Source organism: Gossypium hirsutum, chromosome A03, assembly GCF_007990345.1.
Source record: "Gossypium hirsutum isolate 1008001.06 chromosome A03, Gossypium_hirsutum_v2.1, whole genome shotgun sequence".
Lineage (NCBI taxonomy): Eukaryota > Viridiplantae > Streptophyta > Magnoliopsida > Malvales > Malvaceae > Gossypium > Gossypium hirsutum.
This window is the reverse complement of record NC_053426.1, coordinates 12,295,470-12,318,512: the sequence shown is the minus strand read 5'-3', so window position 1 is coordinate 12,318,512 and position 23,043 is coordinate 12,295,470. Positions and strand designations below refer to the sequence as shown.

The 23,043-nt window shown below is 32.9% G+C and overlaps 1 non-coding gene across 1 annotated transcript; it reads left to right on the top strand.

Moving 5' to 3' along the window:
• Positions 1–314: 314 nt before the first annotated feature.
• On the top strand, positions 315–421 carry LOC121226260 (small nucleolar RNA R71). Its single transcript, XR_005924111.1, has one exon. It is a non-coding gene; the product is annotated as a small nucleolar RNA R71 (small nucleolar RNA).
• Positions 422–23,043: the final 22,622 nt, after the last annotated feature.

The window sequence follows — 23,043 nt, the reverse complement described above, 5'->3', positions numbered from 1 at the left end:
CACCTCCACTTGCTTCGCACTGCATTATTGGGTGAACCTGTGAAGAACTAAGAAAACCATCAATTTTCTTATTCAAGAGTTCTACCTGATTAGAGAGCATGGTGGCTGAATCGACGTTATAAACACCAGTTGTTTTTGTTGGCTTTGTCCTCATGACTTGCCACTGATAGTTATTCAGTGACATCTCTTCTATAAACTCATAAGCATCTTCAAGTGTTTTATTATTAATGGTTCCATCAGCATCTGCATCAACCATTTACCGAGTTGAAGGATTCAGGCCATTATGGAACGTTTGAACCTGTAGCCAAAGCGGCAACCCATGGTGAGGGCACCTTCTCAGTAAGTCCTTGTATCTCTCCTATGCATCGTAAAGAGTTTCTAAGTCCTTCTGCACAAATGAAGAGATATCATTACGTAATTTGGCCGTTTTAGCCGGCGGGAAATATTTTAATAGAAATTTTTCGGTCATTTGTTCCCAAGTAGTGATTGACCCTCGTGGTAAAGAGTTCAACCACTGTTTAGCTTTGTTCCTTAATGAAAAGGGAAACAACTGAAGAGAAATGGCATCATCAGAAATGCCATTGATTTTAAATGTATCGCATAGTTCCAAAAAGTTTGCTAAGTGAGCGTTGGGATCTTCATCCTGCAAACCATCAAACTGAACAAACTGTTGTATCATTTGAATTGTGTTAGGTTTCAGTTCAAAAGTATTTGCAGCTACAGCAGGTCTAACTATGCATGATTCAGTTCCTGTTAAAGAAGGTTTAGCATTATCATACATAGTGCGTGGAGCAGGATTTTGATTAATCAAAATTACAGGAGGTAGCTGATTGTCTTGGTTTTCAGCCATCTCTTCGGTTTGGGGTTAAGTATCGTCCTCTTGCTCATTTTTTGTGTATCTTAAGCTTCGCCTTATTTCTCTTTGGTGTCCGCAAACTGTGCGATCGATTTCTTCGTCAAAAAGTAGTGGTCCTGACGGGTTTCTTCTAGTCATAAACTATAAAAACCTGCCAAGAGAAAGAAAAAATAAATTAATAAATAATAAAAAATTAAATTAAAAATAAATAATAAAAAATTAAATTAAATTTCAAGAAAAATAAATGGCTAAAGTAATAAAAATTGAGCGTTCCTAATATATTAGTTCCCCGGCAACGGCGCCAAAAACTTGACGCGAGATTTCGTGATAGGTTTTAAATATTTATAATTAATCATTCTTGAAACTAACTATTATCGCGATGTAGGCAAGTGTACCTATCAAACAGTAGTATAATTTTAGCAAGACCAGATTGTCGAACCCAAAGGAACTAAAAGTACTAGTAATGACTATCTTTTTATTATCTAGCCTAAGAATAAAGGGGTTTTGTTTTGACTAACTAATTATCTAAACTAAGAATTCACAGAGAATGGAATTGGGGAATTGCTTTCGGGAAAATCGATTGAATTAAGACAATACCTAAGGAAAAAAATGTACTTGTTATTCTGGCTCTGAATCGGACGATTTATTCATTTAACTTGTTCCGTAGATATCCCTAAGTTATGTTATTATCCCTATTCAAGACTAATAACGTCTAATCCTTAGATTGAATAATTGAGACCTTTCACTAATTAACACTCTAGGGTTGCATTAACTCGATCTATGGATCCCTTTTATTAGGTTTCACCCTAATCCGGCAAAATCTTGTCACCCTATCTCTAGGCACGCAATCAACTCCGCTTAATTATGACAAATGTACTCTTAGACAGGGTCTATTCCTCCTTTGAATAAGAGCTTATCTTGAATCAGTATCCTGGGATATCAAAACAAGAATTAAGAACACATAATTAAGAACAAGTTAAATATTTATCATACAGTTCAGAAAATAATAACAAGATTCGTCTTAAGTTTCATTCCCCTTAGCTATTTAGGGGTTTTAGTTCATAACTAAATAAGAAAACATCTCAAATAATAAAGAATACAAAACATAAAGAAAACCCAAAACTCCTGAAGGGGAAATTGAGGAGAGATCTTCAGTCTTGATGATGAATCCGACTTCTAAGATGGATCAATCGGCTTTCTTGGAGTAATTTCTTACTCCCTCCCTGTGTGCCTCTTTTTCTTCCTCCTCTAGGGTGTATTTATAGGCTTTGGAATGTCTAAGAGCCCTCAAAATTAGCCTTTTTCGAATTGGACTCAACTTGGGCTCGGCAGGGACATGCCTGTGCAACACGTCCGTGTGTGATTACTTCAGGCCGTTCTCGAGCCTGCCAATTTGACACGGTCGTGTGGTCTGCCCTGTGAGGAGGTCCAGGCTGTGTTGAATTCGTACTTTGGCCCATTTACTCCGTTTTTGGCCCGTTTCTGGCCTGTTTCTCGTTCCTTTCACTCTCCTATGCTCTCCTAAGTATAAAACATGAAATTAAAGCATTAGGAGCATCGAATTCACCAATTATAATGGGAAATCATCCATAAAATGCGTTAAACATGGGGTAAAAATATGTATAAATTACAGTTTATCAATAAGGTTAGGAACAAAAATAACAGAATTTCTAAAAGTGGGACTTGAACCCAAGACCTCAAGTACACAGTCAAAACCCTTAACCACTAAAACAGATACTAATTTATAACATAACTCATCAAAACAAGACTAAAAAAAAAGAATCCGTGCGTTACAGTGAATATTCAAGAATCTTTAGAGCAGCTCTTCAGCTCCAACAACGTCCTTAACGCACACAAAGATAACTTTTGGTATTTTGAGTTGTCCACTACTCCTCCTACGACAACTTTCACTTGCTAGAACTACTTGTGGATAGTCTCGAGGTAGGCCACTTTATAACCTACCTCTCGATTAGGGAAGGGGGACAATTGTTATACCCCTACCCAACTTGGACACATGGCAACATGAGAAGTAAAATGATTGTTATGTTTGTAAAATGATACTTAAATAAGCATTTATATTTTATAAAATGATGAAATAAGACTTCATTATTTTTAAATTAAAAATATATGTTAGATTTTATTTTATTTTAATCATACCCTTTAAGTTTATTTTTTTGGAAAATAAATCTAGTTAATTAAGATAAAAAATTATTTAATAAATATTCAATTACTTGCTATTAGACTAAACCAATCAATTAAAAAATTTCACCAGAATATGAAAGTTTTAATAATGTTAAAATAAAATATTAATCATTTTATAAAATTTAGTGACTAAATTGCAAAATTTTCATAATTTAGGTGAACTAAATGAATATTTTAAAAACAATTGTTGACATATTTGAATGTCAGATGAATTTTGTGGCTAAAATAGTGGCCAGAACTTGAGGCACTGTTTCATTATCATACTTGCTTATTTTCAAAGTTGGCATTTTCTAGAATAGAAGCATTGGACTATCTGTTTTGAAGATATTTGGATGAGTTAGAGTGTCACATCCCAAAATGGTGTTAGAAGAATTGGGTTTTTGGTTATTTGATTGATTGGATTTAAGCTTGATTACACATGATTGTTGAAGTTTTGGTTGTATGATGGATAATATGAATGTGCTTAGAGAATTATTGTTATAGATGCTTGAATGACTTGCTAAACATTGAGACCAACTTAAAATGACCAAATGGTAATGTATGAACCTATAATGCACTTAGAAATGTATAAGATGCAAATTTGATATGTTGAGTAATATGAAATTGTGACTTTAGGTTTACATGCTAGTATAACTAACTAATTAGAGTGTTAAAGTATGTTTTAATGTAAATAAGCAAGATTTGTATGATCTATGTATGATATACGATATGTTAGAATAGGAAAATTGGCATGAAAACACGAAATAGTATGTGTAGGTGTTAATGTGTCATATGTAGGTTGGGCATGTTTTGTTTTCTTTGTAATTGAGTCATGATTTTTATGCTATGCAATTGGAATCCCTATATGCTATGAAATGACTTGAAAATTTGCATGATTAAGTCTTATTTGGATAATTCCATAATTTTACTCTCGATTTTACAAAAAGGTTTGACTAAAATATTTTACTAAAATTATAATTTAGTCCTTAAACTTTGCTTTAAAAATTAAATGAGTTTTACTTATCAAGTTCTAGTATTTTTTTTCAATTATTGCCCTTATTAAATTGTTTTAGACTGCACATATGATTTAATTGTTAAATTACGAATGTTACTTATGTTTTATGTTAAATAAGAAATGAATATTAGGCGTGATGGTTTCCATCTATCTAAGCCATTTTATTAAAGTTTACTAAGAGTGAAATGAATTAAGATATTAATAATGAGACTTGGCTATGAGAATTAATTGTTAAATTGGGATGTGCTAAGAACTATAAGTTAAATAAGTTAATAAAAATTTGAGTAAATGTGTAAGCTAATAAAGAATATGCAAGTTGAGCCCGAAATAAATACATACAGTTAAAAAATAAGATCAAGCAAAAAGTAGGCTTCAAGCCTAATGGTTAAGAGTTAGGCTTCCCTCCCTTGTGATCCCAGATTCAAACTCCTCCTTCCTTTTTTTATTTTGGGAATTTGGCAAGTCTCCAAAAAAGAAAGCAATATGTACAATTAAGTGCCTAAATTAGGCAAGAAATAAGTTGTAGGCTTAATGGTTATAATGCTAGGGCCTCTCTAAACCCAAATTCGAGCCCCCTCTTTCCCTTTTTTATTTCATAATTTTGCCAAAAAGGCCCAAAATACCTCTATATGATTAAGCATAAAAAATAAAAAAGGATTGAGCAATAGGACCCAAAGTTTAAGCTGCTGCCTCCTGCTCTTCATTTTAAATTCAATTTCAAAAAATCTTGGGAAAATTGTAAGTGACACTTATAGGGTTTACAAACTTTAGGAATTTAACCAATTTTTTCCTAATTAGAATTCAAAACTTGCTCATTCCTCAAAATTCCAATAGAACTAGAATTCCACCATCTTTTTATCTTATTTTCCTAATTAGATTTTCATATTGCCCCTTTTCAAATCCTAATAGAATTTGCTCTGCGTCTTTTTATTTATACTCTTTTTATATTGCCCCTTTACACCATATTTTCATCCTAAATGTTGTTGCTTTGCTATCCTGAATCAAATCATCCCTCGTTCAATCATTTTCTATCAAATATTAGATTTGAATCAATAAACATATGTTATTTTTGCCAAGAATCAGTAAGTACATCTTGTTTTCGATGTTCAGATCCTAAATTTTCGTAAAATTTCTATATGATGTTAATATTTCAATTCAAAATACTTTTTTTGTTCTTGTTGAATCTTTCGATAATCTTGACGAATCTTGAAATCAATCATTAAATTGTGAATAAATATTCTTTAAAGGACCTATTTTAAGTGCAACGGATCAGATTCGATCGTGAGGGATGTCGATCGGGCTTCTGGTGAAAGGTGTATGCTCTTTTACAAGCAAATCGGGGCAAACTATACCTAGGATTAGGGCCATACACGTGTGTGGACCACATGGCCCCAACATGGCCATGTGCCTTTGGAACCTTAGGATAGTTTGAACTCAAACGGCCAAGAACCTTCAACATGACTATGTCTCCCTTGTAGGTTAATTTTGCAATTTCTACACTACCACAGTTTGTTACATGGCTATGTGACTCATATTTTATAGTTTTGTCCAAAAAATTACATTATGTGCAGTCTAGCCATTGGATAGTCCCTGAACTACTTTTAGAGTTTTATTTCTCTCAATTGAACCCTTAATAATATGAATATTGGAATGCATGATCTGATTGTCTATGATCTGATTGTCTGATTTATTACTATTACATGCATGATTTGTGAATAATATATATGTCTATTACATTTGTATTTTTTGATTTATGTTCAGCTTGCCTTATGGTATCGCTAAATCGAATCCATGATAAGCATGTCTTTTGTTGCTGTATTGATTAGTTAAAAGCATATCTATTGTTGCCATATCAATCTATTATAAGCATATTATTCACAATCGTATTGATCTGTTATAAACATGCCATATTACACTGCATGGGATGAGATGCTTTGAAAGGAAGAAGTTCTGGCAGTTTAATAAATTTGCAACTCTGGTGGTTCATCCACAAATTTTTGGCAGCTCTTATCTGCAAATATGTTGTGCATTCACAACCATCTGGCAGTGTATTAACCTATAACACTGGTGGTTCATCAACCCATTTTTTGGCAGCTCTTATATGCAAATACGTTCTACATTCACAACCATCTGGCAATGTATTAATCTACAACACTTGTAACGCCCCCACGCCCGAGACCGTCGCCGGAGTCGAGTATGAGGTGTTACTAAGCTTAATTTAACATATTTAGAACTTTGGATTATTTATTTCTACATTCACAGCTTTTAAGCTACTTGCATCACAGTCACATGAAAAATCATATCTCGAGTTACGAAACTCGAAATCAAGATCCGTAAATTTTCCCTAAATCTAGACTCATATACCAATCTACTAATTTTTTTCTAGAATTTTTGGTTGGGCAAATTAGTACAGTTTATTAGTTAAAGTTACCCCTGTTTCAGGACTTGACTGGTCTGACCTCTGTTTACTACGAACCACATTTCTCTCTGTAAAAAATCCATATGACTATGAGGTTTATTTCTAATGAAACTAGACTCAATAAGGATTCTGGGAATATAAAATACACTACCTAATTATATCTTTAAAATTTATGGTGAATTTTTAAAGTTGGAACAGGGGATTCAGAAACTGCTATGACCCTGTTTCACTAAAATTCAAATATCTTGTAACATATAATTCGTTTACCTGTTTCATTTGTTTCATGTGAAACTAGACATAATAAGCTTCAATTTGATATGTATTCCATCACCAAGTTCAATTTATATGATTTTTAGTAAATTTTTAAACTCGCGTCAGTGTTGCTGCAGTATTCTGTTTATGGCAAATTTCATCCCTTTTATGAGTTTTTATGCACTAAGTATCTTAATAATTTTCCTTAACATCAAATATAATCTAAACTAAATATTTTCATAATTTATCATTATCAAGCATTTCCTCAACCATTCCATCACCATACCATAAGATCATTTACACAAAAAAAGTATATTGCTATACATGCCATACTTAAATTTACAAGCCATTACCAAAAGTCTTCCGGATAGTGTGACTGAGCCTTCGACCTATCCCGACTCCTGAACTGGCTTGTCCAAAACTACAATGAGTAAGAAGGAGGGAGTAAGCATAAATGCTTAGTAAGTTCATATGCAAATAATAAGTAACATAACAAACAGTCATACCAATCAACATTAGCATGTATCACTAAAACACATATCACATTTTTAATCATTTTTCATCATCTTATTACCTTATCGTGGTTGTATCAATACTCAACCTGAGGGTTAAATACATACCTGTCCAAAATATCCATTTCATATCACTTACTAATACGTCTCTTTACATCTCGAATATTCCTCCATTTGAGTAGAACTTTACCCGTTGAACACATCGGAATATAATTCGGATACATGCATAACTTGCACATAAGTGCCATATATGCAATCAAGCAATCATGTAACCCGCCCATAAGCGAACTCGGACTCAACTCAACGAGCTCGGGCGTTCGCATCCATAAGTGAACTCGGACTCAACTCAACGAGTTCGGATGCCTAGTTACATCTCACGAACTCGGACTCAACTCAACGAGTTCGGACATTCGCATCCATAAGTGAACTCGGACTCAACTCAACGAGTTCGGATGCTCAACCATCCTAGTGACATGTCACTTGTATCCTAATCTATTCCTAAGGTTCAAACGGGATTTTTCTCGAACACTTATCCTTGCCGTCTTCCGTAGAATGCCGAAATCAATACTCGGTAACAATTATATTTAACAAGTAGCTCACATAATTTACATATTATTTGAAATTAACCACAAAGCATACATTTCATAATGAAATTCAGCATAACACATAATTAATATCAATAACTTAAAAATAACAATTATGCTACATTATTTACACATGAACTTACCTTGGTACCAAAATACAAAGATTTTGCAATTTAGTCCACAATCTTTTCTTTTCCTCGATTGAGGTCGATTCCACGTCTTTCTTGATTATGGAGCTTGGAAGCTTGAAACAAACCCTAGCTATGGAGAACCCTTGAAATTTCGGCCTAATGAAGAAGATGGACAAAAATTGGCTTTTAATTTTGTTTTTAATTCATTTTAATAACTAAATGACCAAAATACCCTTACTACTAAACTTTCCAAAAATTCCTTCCATGTCCTAATTTTGTCCATGAACTTAAAATTGGTCAAATTGCTATTTAAGACCTCCTCATTAATATTCCAAAACAATTTCATACTAAAAACTTCTAGAATGCAAGTTTTGCAACTTATTCGATTTAGTCCCTACTTTCAATTTAAGCACTTTAGGCATAGAATTTCATCACGAAATTTTCACACAATCATGCAATCATATCATAAACCTAAAAATAATTATAAAATAATTATTTCTATCTCGGATTTATGGTCACGAAACCACTATTCCGATTAGGCCCTAATTCGGGATATTACAACTCTCCCCCCCTTTAAGGATTTTCGTCCTCGAAAATCTTACCGGTAAACAGATGTGGGTATTGATTTCTCATAGTTTCTTCGGATTCCCATGTAGCTTCTTCTACTCCATGCCTTTGCCACAACACCTTCACAAGTGCAACATTTTTATTCCTTAGTTGTTTGACCTCTCGAGCTAAAATCTTAATGGGTTCTTCTTCGTAGGTCATATCTGGTTGTAGTTCAATTTCTGTCGGTGAAACTACATGTGAAGGATCCGAACGATACCGACATAACATAGATACGTGGAACACATCATGAATCTTCTCTAATTCAGGTGGTAATGCTAGCCGATATGCTACCGGTCCAACTTTTTCAATTATTTCATACGGCCCAATAAAACGCGGACTTAATTTGCCCCTCCGTCCAAACCTAAGGACTTTCTTCCACGGAGACACCTTTAAAAATACTTTATCACCAACTTGAAATTCAATGTCCTTTCGTTTTAGATCTGCATAAGATTTCTGTTTATCTGAAGCAGCTTTCAAACAATCTCGAATTACTTTCACTTTTTCTTCAGTTTCTTTTATTAGATCAACTCCATAAATCTTATTTTCCTTGAGTTCAGTCCAATACAATGGCGTTCGACACTTACGACCATATAATGCTTCATAAGGTGCCATTTTCAAGCTCGTCTGATAACTATTGTTGTAAGCAAATTCTACCAGCGGCAAATATCTTTCCCAACTTCCTTGAAATTCCAATACACAACATCTAAGCATATCTTCAAGAATCTGAATTACTCTCTCTGATTGTCCATCAGTTTGTGGATGAAAAGCAGTACTAAAATTTAACTTTGTACCTAACGCGTCTTGCAACTTTTGCCAAAACCGCAAGGTAAACCTTGGATCTCTATCTGAAATAATCGACAATGGTATTCCGTGTAATCTAACAATTTCTCTAATATACAGTTCAGCCAACTTGTTAAGAGAATAATCCGTACGTACCGGGATAAAATGAGCCGACTTAGTTAATTTGTCAACTATTACCCAGATGGCATTTTTCTTTCCCGGAGTCAATGGCAATCCTGAAACAAAATCCATAGTAATCCGATCCCATTTCCATTCAGGAACCATAATAGGCTGGAGTAATCCTGAAGGTACTTGGTGTTCAGCTTTCACCTGTTGACAAATTAAGCATTTGGACACAAACTCTGATATATCTCTTTTCATTCCATTCCACCAATACATTTTCTTCAAGTCATTATACATTTTCGTACTACCCGGATGAATCGAGAAATAACCACTATGTGCTTCCTGTAGGATCTTTTGAATCAATTCCTCATTCTTCGGTACACAAATCCGATCTTTAAACATTAAGCACCCATCAGAACCAATTCTGAAATCTGATCCCGTATCAGTTTCACACTGTTTTCTTTTGGCTAGCAAATCTTGATCATTTTTCTGAGTTTCAGAAATCTCTTGTAAAAACATCGGTCTTGCTCTTAACTCTGCTAGAATCGAACCGTCATCTGACATTTTCAACTGAGTGTTCATAACTCTCAAAGCAAACAACAACTTTCTACTTAAAGCATCGGCAACCACATTCGCTTTTCCCGGATGATAATCAATAACAAGCTCATAATCTTTCAATAACTCCAACCATCTTCGCTGTCTCAAATTCAAGTCTTTTTGTGACATCAAGCATTTAAGACTTTTGTGATCGGTATATACTCGGCACTTTTCACCATACAAATAATGTCGCCAAATCTTCAAAGCAAACACCACTGCAGCCAATTCCAAATCGTGAGTAGGATAATTCCTCTCATGAGGTTTTAACTGCCTTGAAGCATAAGCCACCACTTTTCCTTCTTGCATGAGTACACACCCCAAACCATTTAGAGAAGCATCACTATACACCACAAATTCTTTACCTAATTCGGGTTGTACCAACACTGGTGCTTCAGTTAATAACTTTTTCAATTCTTCAAAACTCTGTTGACATTCTTCCGTCCATTCAAATTTAACATCCTTTCGGAGTAGTCTAGTCATAGGAGCAGCAATTATAGAAAATCCATTTACAAACCGCCGATAATACCCAGCTAGCCCCAAGAAACTTCTAACTTCAGTTACGTTTTTCGGTGGTTTCCAATCAACAATGGCTAAAATTTTACTAGGATCAACCCGTATACCATCACCTGAAACAATATGACCCAAAAATCCAATTTCTCGAAGCCAAAATTCACTTTTACTAAAATTAACATACAACTGCTTATTTCTCAAAGTTTGCAAAACTATCCTCAAATGCTCAGCATGCTCTGTATCATCTTTTGAATAAACTAAAATATCATCTATAAACACCACAACAAATTTGTCCAAGTATGGCCGAAATATGCGATTCATTAAATCCATAAACACAGCAGGAGCATTTGTCAATCCGAATGGCATAACTAAAAATTCATAATGACCATACCTTGTTCTAAAAGCAGTTTTAGGCACATCCGACTCTTTTACCCGCAGTTGGTAATACCCAGATCTCAAGTCAATCTTTGAAAACCATGTCACTCCTTTTAGCTGATCAAACAAATCATCAATTCTTGGCAATGGATACTTGTTTTTGATTGTCACCTTGTTTAACTGCCGATAATCAACACACAACCTCATAGAACCATCATTCTTTTTCACAAATAACACGGGAGCACCCCAAGGTGAAAAACTCGGTCTCACAAAACCTTTATCAGTCAACTCTTGCAACTGTGACTTTAATTCCTTCAACTCTGCTAGTGCCATTCTATACGGAGCAATCGAAATCGGAGCTTTTCCCGGTATCAAATCAATACCAAATTCTACTTCCCTGACTGGAGGCAAACCCGGTAATTCTTTTGGAAATACGTCCGCAAATTCACACACAACCGGCACTGATTCAACTTTCTTTTCAACTTCTTTTGTATTAATTACATACGCCAAATAAGCTTCATAACCCTTTCTCAGATATCTTTGAGCCGACATTGAAGAAATCACACTAGGCAATGCCTCTGATTTATCTGATTCAACCCGCAGAGTTTCACCAATTCCACACTTTAATTCTATAATCTTTTCTTTGCAATTTATTTTAGCATCATGCAATGTCAACCAATCCATACCCAAAATAACATCAAACTCATCAAACGGCAACAACATCAAGTCGGGCGGAAAGTAATGATCCCGAATCATTAAAGGACATTTCTTACATACTTTATCGACAGTCACACATTTGCCTAACGGATTCGACACTCTAATCATAAATTCTGTGTTCTCAACAGGTATATTCATACTAGACACCAATTTCATGCACACATATGAATGAGTAGAACCGGGATCAATCAAAGCAATAACATTAACATTATAGAGAGAAAATGTACCGGTAATCACATCAGGTGAGGAAGCATCTTCACGCGCTTTAATAGCATAAGTTCTAGCCGGAGCTCTTCCTTTAGGTCTAACCGGTGCATCCCTGGCTACATTCTTACTGCTTGTTTCACTTCCAACTTTTCTCAGATACCTTCCCCTCGAGTCTGCACCACTAGCTTTTACATTCTGAAATTTTTCTTTCTCAGCTCTCTCTGGGCAGTCTCTAATAAAATGATCCGGAGAACCACATCGAAAACATTCATTTGCTCTGCACGGACCAAAATGATTTCTACCACATCGCTGGCACTCGGGTTTAACAAATCTCGAGTTCCCTACACTGGCTGCAGAAGTATTCTGAGATTTAGGACCCACATTTTGCTTCTTATAATTCCCATATGATTGTCCAACTGAAGCTTGGGAACGAGGATTCATATTCCTTGACTTTCCAGGTTGCTGTGAAAATGAACCACTCATCGATCAACCAATACTACCATTTCTTTTAATTCAAGAATTCCAACAAATACCTTGATGTCTTCGTTGAGCCCGTCTTCAAATCGTCGGCACATCTTGGCCTCTGTAGGAACATACTCTCTGGCATACTTACTTAATCGAACAAACTCTCTTTCATATTCTGTAACCGTCATATTACCTTGCTTCAGCTCAAGAAATTCTTTACGCTTCTGATCAATAAATCTTTCACTAATATATTTCTTCTGAAACTCTTCTTGAAAGAATTCCCAAGTTATTTTCTCTTTCGGTACCACCGAAATTAAAGTCTTCCACTAATTATAAGCTGAATCCCTCAACAAAGATATAGCGCATTTCAAACAATCTTCAGGTGTACAAGATAATTCATCAAATACCCGGATAGAATTTTCAAGCCAGAACTCTGATTTCTCTGCATCATCATCAATATTTGCTCTAAATTCTTCAGCCCCTTGTTTACGAATTCTGTCAATGGGGGTTCTGTGAAATTTTATCATATCCACTCCTTGAGGCACCGGAGGCATAGGTTGAGGAATTGGGGGAGGCGGGGGAGGTCGTACATTTGGGTTCGTACGAACGAACTCAGTGTACCATGCACTCATCATTTGGAGAAAGGCTTCCCGATCCCTTTCTCCTCCTCCCTGACCAACAGTAGGGGGTGGGTTTTCAGTCGGCACTGCCCCTTCAGCCGGAGCTGGCGCATTACTCTCTACTTCATCTGCCACAGCTGGATCGGGATCCATTTACTATATAAAAAATCATTTAAAAAGGTCAGAAGTCGTCACACTATCACAATTTATACATATGGCATGTATAACAAAATCCGTACATACAACACGTAGTCCGAGAGCCGACTAAACCTGCTCTGATACCACTAAATGTAACGCCCCCACGCCCGAGACCGTCGCCGAAGTCGAGTATGAGGTGTTACTAAGCTTAATTTAACATATTTAGAACTTTGGATTATTTATTTCTACATTCACAGCTTTTAAGCTACTTGCATCACTGTCACAAGAAAAATCATATCTCGAGTTACGAAACTAGAAATCAAGATCCGTAAATTTTCCCTAAATCTAGACTCATATACCTATCTACTAATTTTTTCTAGAATTTTTGGTTGGGCAAATTAGTACAGTTTATTAGTTAAAATTACCCCTATTTCAGGACTTGACTGGTCTGACCTCTGTTTACTACGAACCACATTTCTCTCTGTAAAAAATCCATATGACTATGAGGTTTATTTCTAATGAAACTAGACTCAATAAGGATTCTGATAATATAAAATACACTACCTAATTATATATTTAAAATTTATGGTGAATTTCTAAAGTTGGAATAGGGGATTCAGAAACTGCTATGACCCTGTTTCACTAAAATTCAAATATCTTGTAACATATAATTCCTTTACCTGTTTCATTTGTTTCATGTGAAACTAGACATAATAAGCTTCAATTTGATATGTATTCCATCACCAAGTTCAATTTATATGATTTTTAGTAAATTTTTGAACTCGCGTCAGTGTTGCTGCAGTATTCTGTTTATGGCAAATTTCATCCCTTTTATGAGTTTTTATGCACTAAGTATCTTAATAATTTTCCTTAACATCAAATATAATCTAAACTAAATATTTTCATAATTTATCATTATCAAGCATTTCCTCAACCATTCCATCACCATACCATAAGATCATTTACACAAAAAAAGTATATTGCTATACATGCCATACTTAAATTTACAAGCCATTACCAAAAGTCTTCCGGATAGTGTGACTGAGCCTTCGACCTATCCCGACTCCCGAGCTGGCTTGTCCAAAACTACAATGAGTAAGAAGGAGGGAGTAAGCATAAATGCTTAGTAAGTTCATATGCAAATAATAAGTAACATAACAAATAGTCATACCAATCAACATTAGCATGTATCACTAAAACACATATCACATTTTTAATCATTTTTCATCATCTTATTACCTTATCGTGGTTGTATCAATACTCAACCCGAGGGTTAAATACATACCTGTCCAAAATATCCATTTCATATCACTTACTAATACGTCTCTTTACATCTCGAATATTCCTCCATTTGAGTAGAACTTTACCCGTTGAACACATCGGAATATAATTCGGATACATGGATAACTTGCACATAAGTGCCATATATGCAACCAAGCAATCATGTAACCTGCCCATAAGCGAACTCGGACTCAACTCAACGAGCTCGGGCATTCACATCCATAAGTGAACTCGGACTCAACTCAACGAGTTCGGATGCCTAGTTACATCTCACGAACTCGGACTCAACTCAACGAGTTCGGACATTCGCATCCATAAGTGAACTCGGACTCAACTCAACGAGTTCGGATGCTCAACCATCCTAGTGACATGTCACTTGTATCCTAATCTATTCCTAAGGTTCAAACGGGATTTTTCTCGAACACTTATCCTTGCTGTCTTCCGTAGAATGCCGAAATCAATACTCGGTAACAATTATATTTAACAAGTAGCTCACATAATTTACATATTATTTGAAATTAACCACAAAGCATACATTTCATAATGAAATTCAGCATAACACATAATTAATATCAATAACTTAAAAATAACAATTATGCTACATTATTTACACATGAACTTACCTTGGTACCAAAATACAAAGATTTTGCAATTTAGTCCACAATCTTTTCTTTTCCTCGATTGAGGTCGATTCCACGTCTTTCTTGATTATGGAGCTTGGAAGCTTGAAACAAACCCTAGCTATGGAGAACCCTTGAAATTTCGGCCTAATGAAGAAGATGGACAAAAATTGGCTTTTAATTTTGTTTTTAATTCATTTTAATAACTAAATGACCAAAATACCCTTACTACTAAACTTTTCAAAAATTCCTTCCATGTCCTAATTTTGTCCATGAACTTAAAATTGGTCAAATTGCTATTTAAGACCTCCTCATTAATATTCCAAAACAATTTCATACTAAAAACGTCTAGAATGCAAGTTTTGCAACTTATTCGATTTAGTCCCTACTTTCAATTTAAGCACTTTAGGCATAGAATTTCATCACGAAATTTTCACACAATCATGCAATCATATCATAAACCTAAAAATAATTATAAAATAATTATTTCTATCTCGGATTTATGGTCACGAAACCACTATTCCGATTAGGCCCTAATTCGGGATATTACAACACTAGTGGTTCACCCACCCATTTTCTGGCAGCTCTCATGTACAAATATGTTATGCATTCACAACCGTTTGACAGTGTATTAACCTATAAATTTTTGTGCTTTATCCATAAACCGGTGTGTAGGGATGGATGCGTTCTAGAGAACTCTTACTATGGTGTGTAGTAGTAGGGCTCACTCCTATTTTATTTCCATCTTTACAAATAACCCACAAGGTTATGATGCAGACACAGCATCTAGAGGATCTCAACTCGATTTTGTTCTTATTAAAATATTTTAGATTTTTTACTTGATATTTTTGTTATTCAGAGACTTTATTGCTATAATTTTGATTTGTGGCACAAGAATTAGGATTTCGGTTTAAATAGCATGTATCACCCCTTACATGGTTCGATCACTAAACCCAAGCAATAGGATGTTATGAACAAATACCAAACAATTACATTTAATTATAGATAAAAAAAACTCAACTAAATATCATTCCATCACATAAGAACATGCATATCTTGCAGTTAAATCAACTTGGGTTAATATCAAGCTTACAAAAACTTTAAACCAACCTAACAACCAATAGGGATTAAATTGAAATTAAAATTTGCAAATAGGGGTAACACGGTCATGTCCCCTGGAGAACACTTAGCCCGTGTGTGATGGACTACACAACCGTGTCACTAAATCGTGTACAAGAGTCGTGCCCATGTGAGATAGGCCATATGATCATGTGAGTGGGTCACATGGCCGTGTGCATTGGTCAGGCGACCGTGTAACTCTCTGCATCTGTGTGCACCAAAATCACTTAAGGCTTTACAGACCACACGACCGTGCCATGAGCCCGTGTATGGCCTACGACTGTGTATTAGCTCGTGTGTACCTAAAACATGCCCTTTTTAAGCAAGCTATTCAACCACGAACACTTAAGCCACAAGCCATCATTTAAACCACATCTCAACCAATTCAAAAGCATTCAAATCGACCAAATTCATCATTTATATCAACCGTCCTAAGTTTCTAACCAGCATGCCATAATTGGCACCTCAATCAATAATATAAAATTAAACCAAAAGACCACATACATACCAAATCATTAAGCATTTAATGACATTTTCACTATCATCTAGTCAAGCACCAAATAACCATTCAAGCAATCGCATACTTAAGCATCAAGCTTAACAAATCATTTCAAACATGCCTAAACTTATAACTCATCTTTGTGCACCTATTATCTAGCATATCATTTAGACACCATCAAGGCAAACAAATATCCAAGTCAAACTTCTCATCAAGATACCATCTTCATGACCAACGACATCATACGCATTTTTACATAAACATAATGTCAAAACTCCAAACTCACTTAAGATATAACATTTGCACAAACTTAAGATTTCCTAGGTACATGCCACACATAACCAAGCCTTAATATGGTCAAAAGACTACAGAATCAATATCGGGATAGTGTGAGCTTCTTGATGACCCGTCTAACACGTTCCACAAGTTGACACTATAGAGAAAAAGGAAATAAGGGAGTAAACATTACAATTGCTTAGTAATTTCACAGGTATAAAACCAAATAACTTACCTCCGGTTATAATTATACACTACATGCTACTTAACTTGGTAAAGTTTGCCTATAAATGTGAGTTCAACATTTATCAAACCATATATTAACTCAATCATATAATATTTCAATTCACTTATTCAACATTTCATTACTATTCAAAAAACAAATAATCATTTAAATCAATTTCTATCTAAACTTATCATACAATCTATTTATCTACAATACATCATATTTCAAATTAATGCCAAACATTGATTTTCATTTCATAATTTTAATTCTCAATTCAAATCATAGTAATTCAGCTTTATACCAAATAGATATTGAATGTTAATTCAATATTAGTCACTATTTTATTCCATAATACTAATTATGAATCACATTCATCAATTTACCATGTTTCCATATTGGTCCCTTAGGCTTGTATAAACGATTCTCAATATGTATATATATCATCCGATCATCATTACATCTCATTTTACAAATAGACATCTCATTTCACATTTTTCTTCTATTTCTTATCCATTTTCCATCTCAATATCGAATACCACATCTTACGTTCAATTTTAAATTTTCATGGATTTCAAATGCTTATTCATTATCATCATTTTTATCCTTTATCTCCCTATTAACACGACATTTTTCTTCTATTTCTTATCCATTTGCCATCTCAATATCGAATACCACATCTTACGTTCAATTTTAAATTTTCATGGATTTCAAATGCTTATTCATTATCATCATTTTTATCCTTTATCTCCCTATTAACACGACTTGGACTCGAATTGATACACGGATCCAACCAACACACAAGTTTGACACTTAGTGCCTCATCGGATAAATCCGAAGCAAATAGTTGTGGTTCATGCTTATCCAATAGTTTGACACCCAGTGACTCATTGGTATAATTGAAGTAATTTGGCACCCAGTGCCTTATCAACTCGTAGTCGAAGTAACCCTGAACTCTTCTTATCTTATGGCATGTCAACTATATCTGACTCTACCTGAACAGTTAATAGGGTATTCATTACTCAATCTATTATCAATCAACATCTCAATCAACCAAATCAAGTATTCCATACATATATCATAGCTCATCACCACATTAGTATAATTTCACATTTCAAATAATATTTGATATTTTTTAACCTATTCAATTCAATTCTTTTCACATATAGCCAATTTAAATCGAATCAATTTAGCTTATTTTTATCAAATCATCACTTTATCACATAACATATCCTATTTCAATTGAATTCAAAGTCAATTCCTTAATTTATCAAATTATACTATCTTCAATTCTGTTCAATTTAATCTTCTATCTCACCTTTTTGTACCGAATTATAAACGACCAAAATTTCAATTAAACATATTTAAAATTATAATTTTAAATACATAAAAATTTAACACAAACATACTGTATGAACTTACTTAATACAACCAACAAGCAAATTTGCTTGTAGGGACTATTTTGCAATTTTCCTTTTTTCTCGATTTTCCTCTGCACGGTTCAATCGTTGATCTATAAAATAATTAAATTAAATTTATTAAATTAAAATATATTATCATATTCATTTTTACGTATATGACATAATTTCTATTTTACAAAAATTTCCTAAACTTTTATACCTTGTTTAATTTAGTCCCTAAAATTGAAACTATTAAAAATTTCACATTAAGCCCCAATACACATAATAAATTCTAATTTCATCCACAATTAGCCTTCAATCATTTAAAAATTACAATATTTTCATGCTAAGTTTAACATATTTACATATTACTCCTTAAATGCAAAACTAACAAAATTCACTTAACAAATTAGTCTTAAAACATTTCCTAGCTTCAAAATCTTCCATTTAACATCAAGAACATCCAAAAATCATCAATGATAATTTTTACAAACTTTAACAGCTTTGAAAATGGAGATACGAGTTAGCTGGACCTAATTGCAATGATCTCAAAAACATAAAAATCACTAAAAATGGCTGAAAAATAGATACCATGCACACCAAATAGACTTGGCCGGAAGCTCCCCAAGGTTAGCAATGGAGTTTTTGGTTTCGAAAAAAAGAAATAAAGAAGATGATAGTTGTTTTATTTTTTTTTTTATCTTAGTTTATCTTTTATTTAATTACCAAAATGCCATTAATTATACATATTTGTAATCTAAAATACGTATGTTTACCGTCTACTATCTTGAATATGGTTAAATTGCCATATGGATCCATTCAATTACGAATTTGCACTCAATTAATGCTTTTAAATTTATAACGATTAACTTTTGCATCTTTTACGATTTAGTCATTTTTCCTTAATTAACTATTCAAACATCAATTCATTTATACTAAAACTCAGTAAATATTTAATAAAAATATTTACGATCTTATTTTATGAAAACGCGATCTCGATACTTCATTTTTAAAAATCACTTGAATTTCGATACGTTCCACTTATATCTTGACTAATTGGCTAATTCAATAAAATTAATTAAATCACGTTTTACTATAATACTATTTTTAATTCGTAAATATTAAATAGATAATATTTACTAACTTACTTATCGAAATTGTGGTCTCGAAACCACTATTTTCGACACAATTATTTTTGACACTACTGACAAATGGGCTATTACATAGCATGCATGACACTTAATTTAATTCTAGGATGTTGAAATATGAATTTTAATTATTTATGTATAAAATTTGATTTTAATTAAATTATAACTAAGTTGAATATCACTTTTTCGCTGCTAGATTGTAATTAAAATTATGAGTAATAAATAAATGGAAAATTAACTAAGTTTTTCTTAAAAGTGGCCACCTTTACTTAGGAAAGTTAAACTAAATCGATTTTGATAACTCGTGAACTTTTCTGAAAATAGACTAAGTTTTCTACAATGTTTAACATAATTGTTTTATAAACTCCGATAACTTTGCTAGGCCATTTTGATGATTAATGTAATCTTTTGAATTTGGGTCTAACGTCTGGGTCGAGTTGGGGAAGTTATATAGAGACCAAACCATGAAGACCAATTGAGTTAAGTGTGAAGGCTTGAAGATTGGTTACGTGTAGTTCAAGTTTGGTTACTTGTGGAACAAGTAAAAACACTTTCTATAGTTAAAGACTTTGAATTACACCAAAATTTTATGGAAGCATCATTCTATGTTGATTGTTATCTTTAATTTATAGAAAATTGATTAAACTATAATTCTTATGTAAACAAAACTTAAGTAACATAAAAACTTAAGTTTTGTCTAGATTAAAAAGATACCGAGAGTTAACTGAGAGATTGAGAGAATACAAATTTGTTCAAGATAGGAATATTTTATGCGTGCATTGTTCTTTGTAAGCAACCAAGAGAATCTCTTTTATTACAAAATTAAACTTGTGAGGGGGAAGTTTAGTGGGAGAGTGATCTAATCTTTTTACAACAGTCATATCATTAAATTGGTGAGAGTTAGACCAATTTTAGGACTTAAATCTTTCTATGCATATCTAGATATTTGGGATTCAACCCCACCATTTTAGCTCTGATTTTGTTTGATGATTCGAGGTTGGCAAGTGATAGATGTTAGGATGGGTGTATGAGGAGGATCTGATGGCCGGAGTTAGTTTTATGTCCATTGCTTTCTGGATTCATTGTTATGATTTCGATATTCATTCAATGATAATGTTATTTTTGCTTTAAAAAAAAATAAATACCACTCACTTTAGTGCATTACAATAGTTAAATAATCAAATGAAACTTCTTATATATGACGGTGCCACGAGAGCGACTTAAGTGAGTGCTTCTCACCAACCTCATTCTCCACCTGTCATTGAGGACTTATCTTGCCCAATTAGTTCACGCCTATTCATTCAATCATCAGCCACTAAAAATCATTTCATTCACAATGAATGCAATTTAAATTTTAAATACTGCGGTCCCCGCTTATGCTGGGGTCTATAATTTACTTCTATGAAATTTTAGTTAATTAACACAAAAATTATAAATTAAAATTTATTAAATAATATTTTTTATTCAAATTAATATTTTGAAATATAATTTATATTAATATGTTATATTTCTTGATTATAAAAATATATTTATTATAAGTTTTTGAACAAGTATAAATATAAGTTAACATGTTAATTAACGTCTAGATAATCACTTTAAATAAATCATTTAACAATTAAAAGTCATATAAATAAAATAATTTTCTCTTGCAAGTTGGACGTTTTACCCGTAAGTAGACAAACAAATCCTTTAAAATCATCATTTAACAACAAAAACAATAATAAGAAAAAGAAAAAAAAATTCTCTTGAATTCAGAAGCTACATTGGCATGCAAGTATTTGGATTAGAATTCTTCACGGTTCGGGCTGGTATGATGGATTCAAAATTTTTTAATTTTTTAAATTTTACCTAAATTTGTCTCAAATAAAAAATATTAAATTCGAATCCGTCATTATTTACTTGTATTAAATTTTTTATATAAAAAAATTTAAAAATATAATACATCTAATACACAAAAAAATATTAAAATAAATATTTCTTAACAAAATGAAAGTACATTAAAAAAAATCTTTATACTTAAATAACACTAAGATAATTGCAACTTAGCAAACAAATATCTCTAAAATAGTAACAAAATTAATAATAAAATAAGAGTTATACAATATCTAAATAATGCAACAAAATAGTAACAATATAATAACAAAATGCTAGCAAAACAACAGAAAAAAAAGAAGAAGATAGATTTGGATTAGGCTAGGCTAGATTGGGCCAAAAATTCTTATCTAAGGCCCAGTCCATTTGAAAAACGAGCCTTAATTTTTTTTCCAAGTTCATTTCTCAAACTTATATTTTTTACTATGATCAGATCTAGTTTAGATCAAACTTTCCAAATATATTATTTAAACTTAAAATAAAATAATCACTAAAATTGTTTTATTTGTAAATTTTAATTTATTTAAATACTAAAATAAACCGGTATAAGTGCTTAAAAGTATAAAAATACAATTAAAAAATATAATGAGTAAATATGAATACATGAACGTATACAAATATTTAGAAACAAAATTTAGCTTGCAAAATCTCACATAAATTTATAAAAATAATATTTATATTACTTTTAATAGTAAAAAGAAAATACAAAATCTTTAACACAATCTCAAAAAAAAAAAAAAAACACCTATAGATATGACAATTTTTTATTGGATGATAAATTCCCTTTTATGTAAAGGGGCCTTTCTTATTACTAAAGGGTCTGTTGTACTCCAAAAATTATAACTCATCGAAAAAATAAGAGAAGACAAATGTTGTACTCTTCGTTAATCACTTTTACATTGTTCTGCTACAGTAAAACAATGTTTTCTCTTTTCATAGATGTTAATTGATTAGATTTACATATACATATTTATTTTTAACAAAAGACTGTTGAATTTCATTTAATCAGACAATAAAAATTATAAATACAAAAGCATTGCTATCACATTTTTATTGGCCCTCTACCCCTAAGAAAACTCGAAACTAGTAGAATTAAAAAAAAAATTAAAATACTTAAAACCAAAACCAGTAGAAAAAACTGGAAATTCATGCAAAACTTAAAAAAAAAAAACACGTAGATATGGAAAATTGCAACTTCCTTATTACACTCCTTCATTTTAATTTGTTCATCAGTTGAGGACTCATCTTGAAACTCTCTTCCTCCTTTCTTTTAATCTTGTGATAGTTTTGAAACTAAAAAATTATCTCAGTAGATCTAAACACGTTGGAGTCACAAATCTTATTTCCTTCGACACAATAAGTCCTCAGGCTTTCTCATCCATGTTCTAATACTCTGATTCGGTCCTAGACTACTTCTTCTTCCACCCTTATCGAAGCTTCCTCTATCCAATACCTAGGGGAATCCAGAAGTCTTCCTTCAATTGCTAAGACGCGCGCAGCATTATTAGCAAATC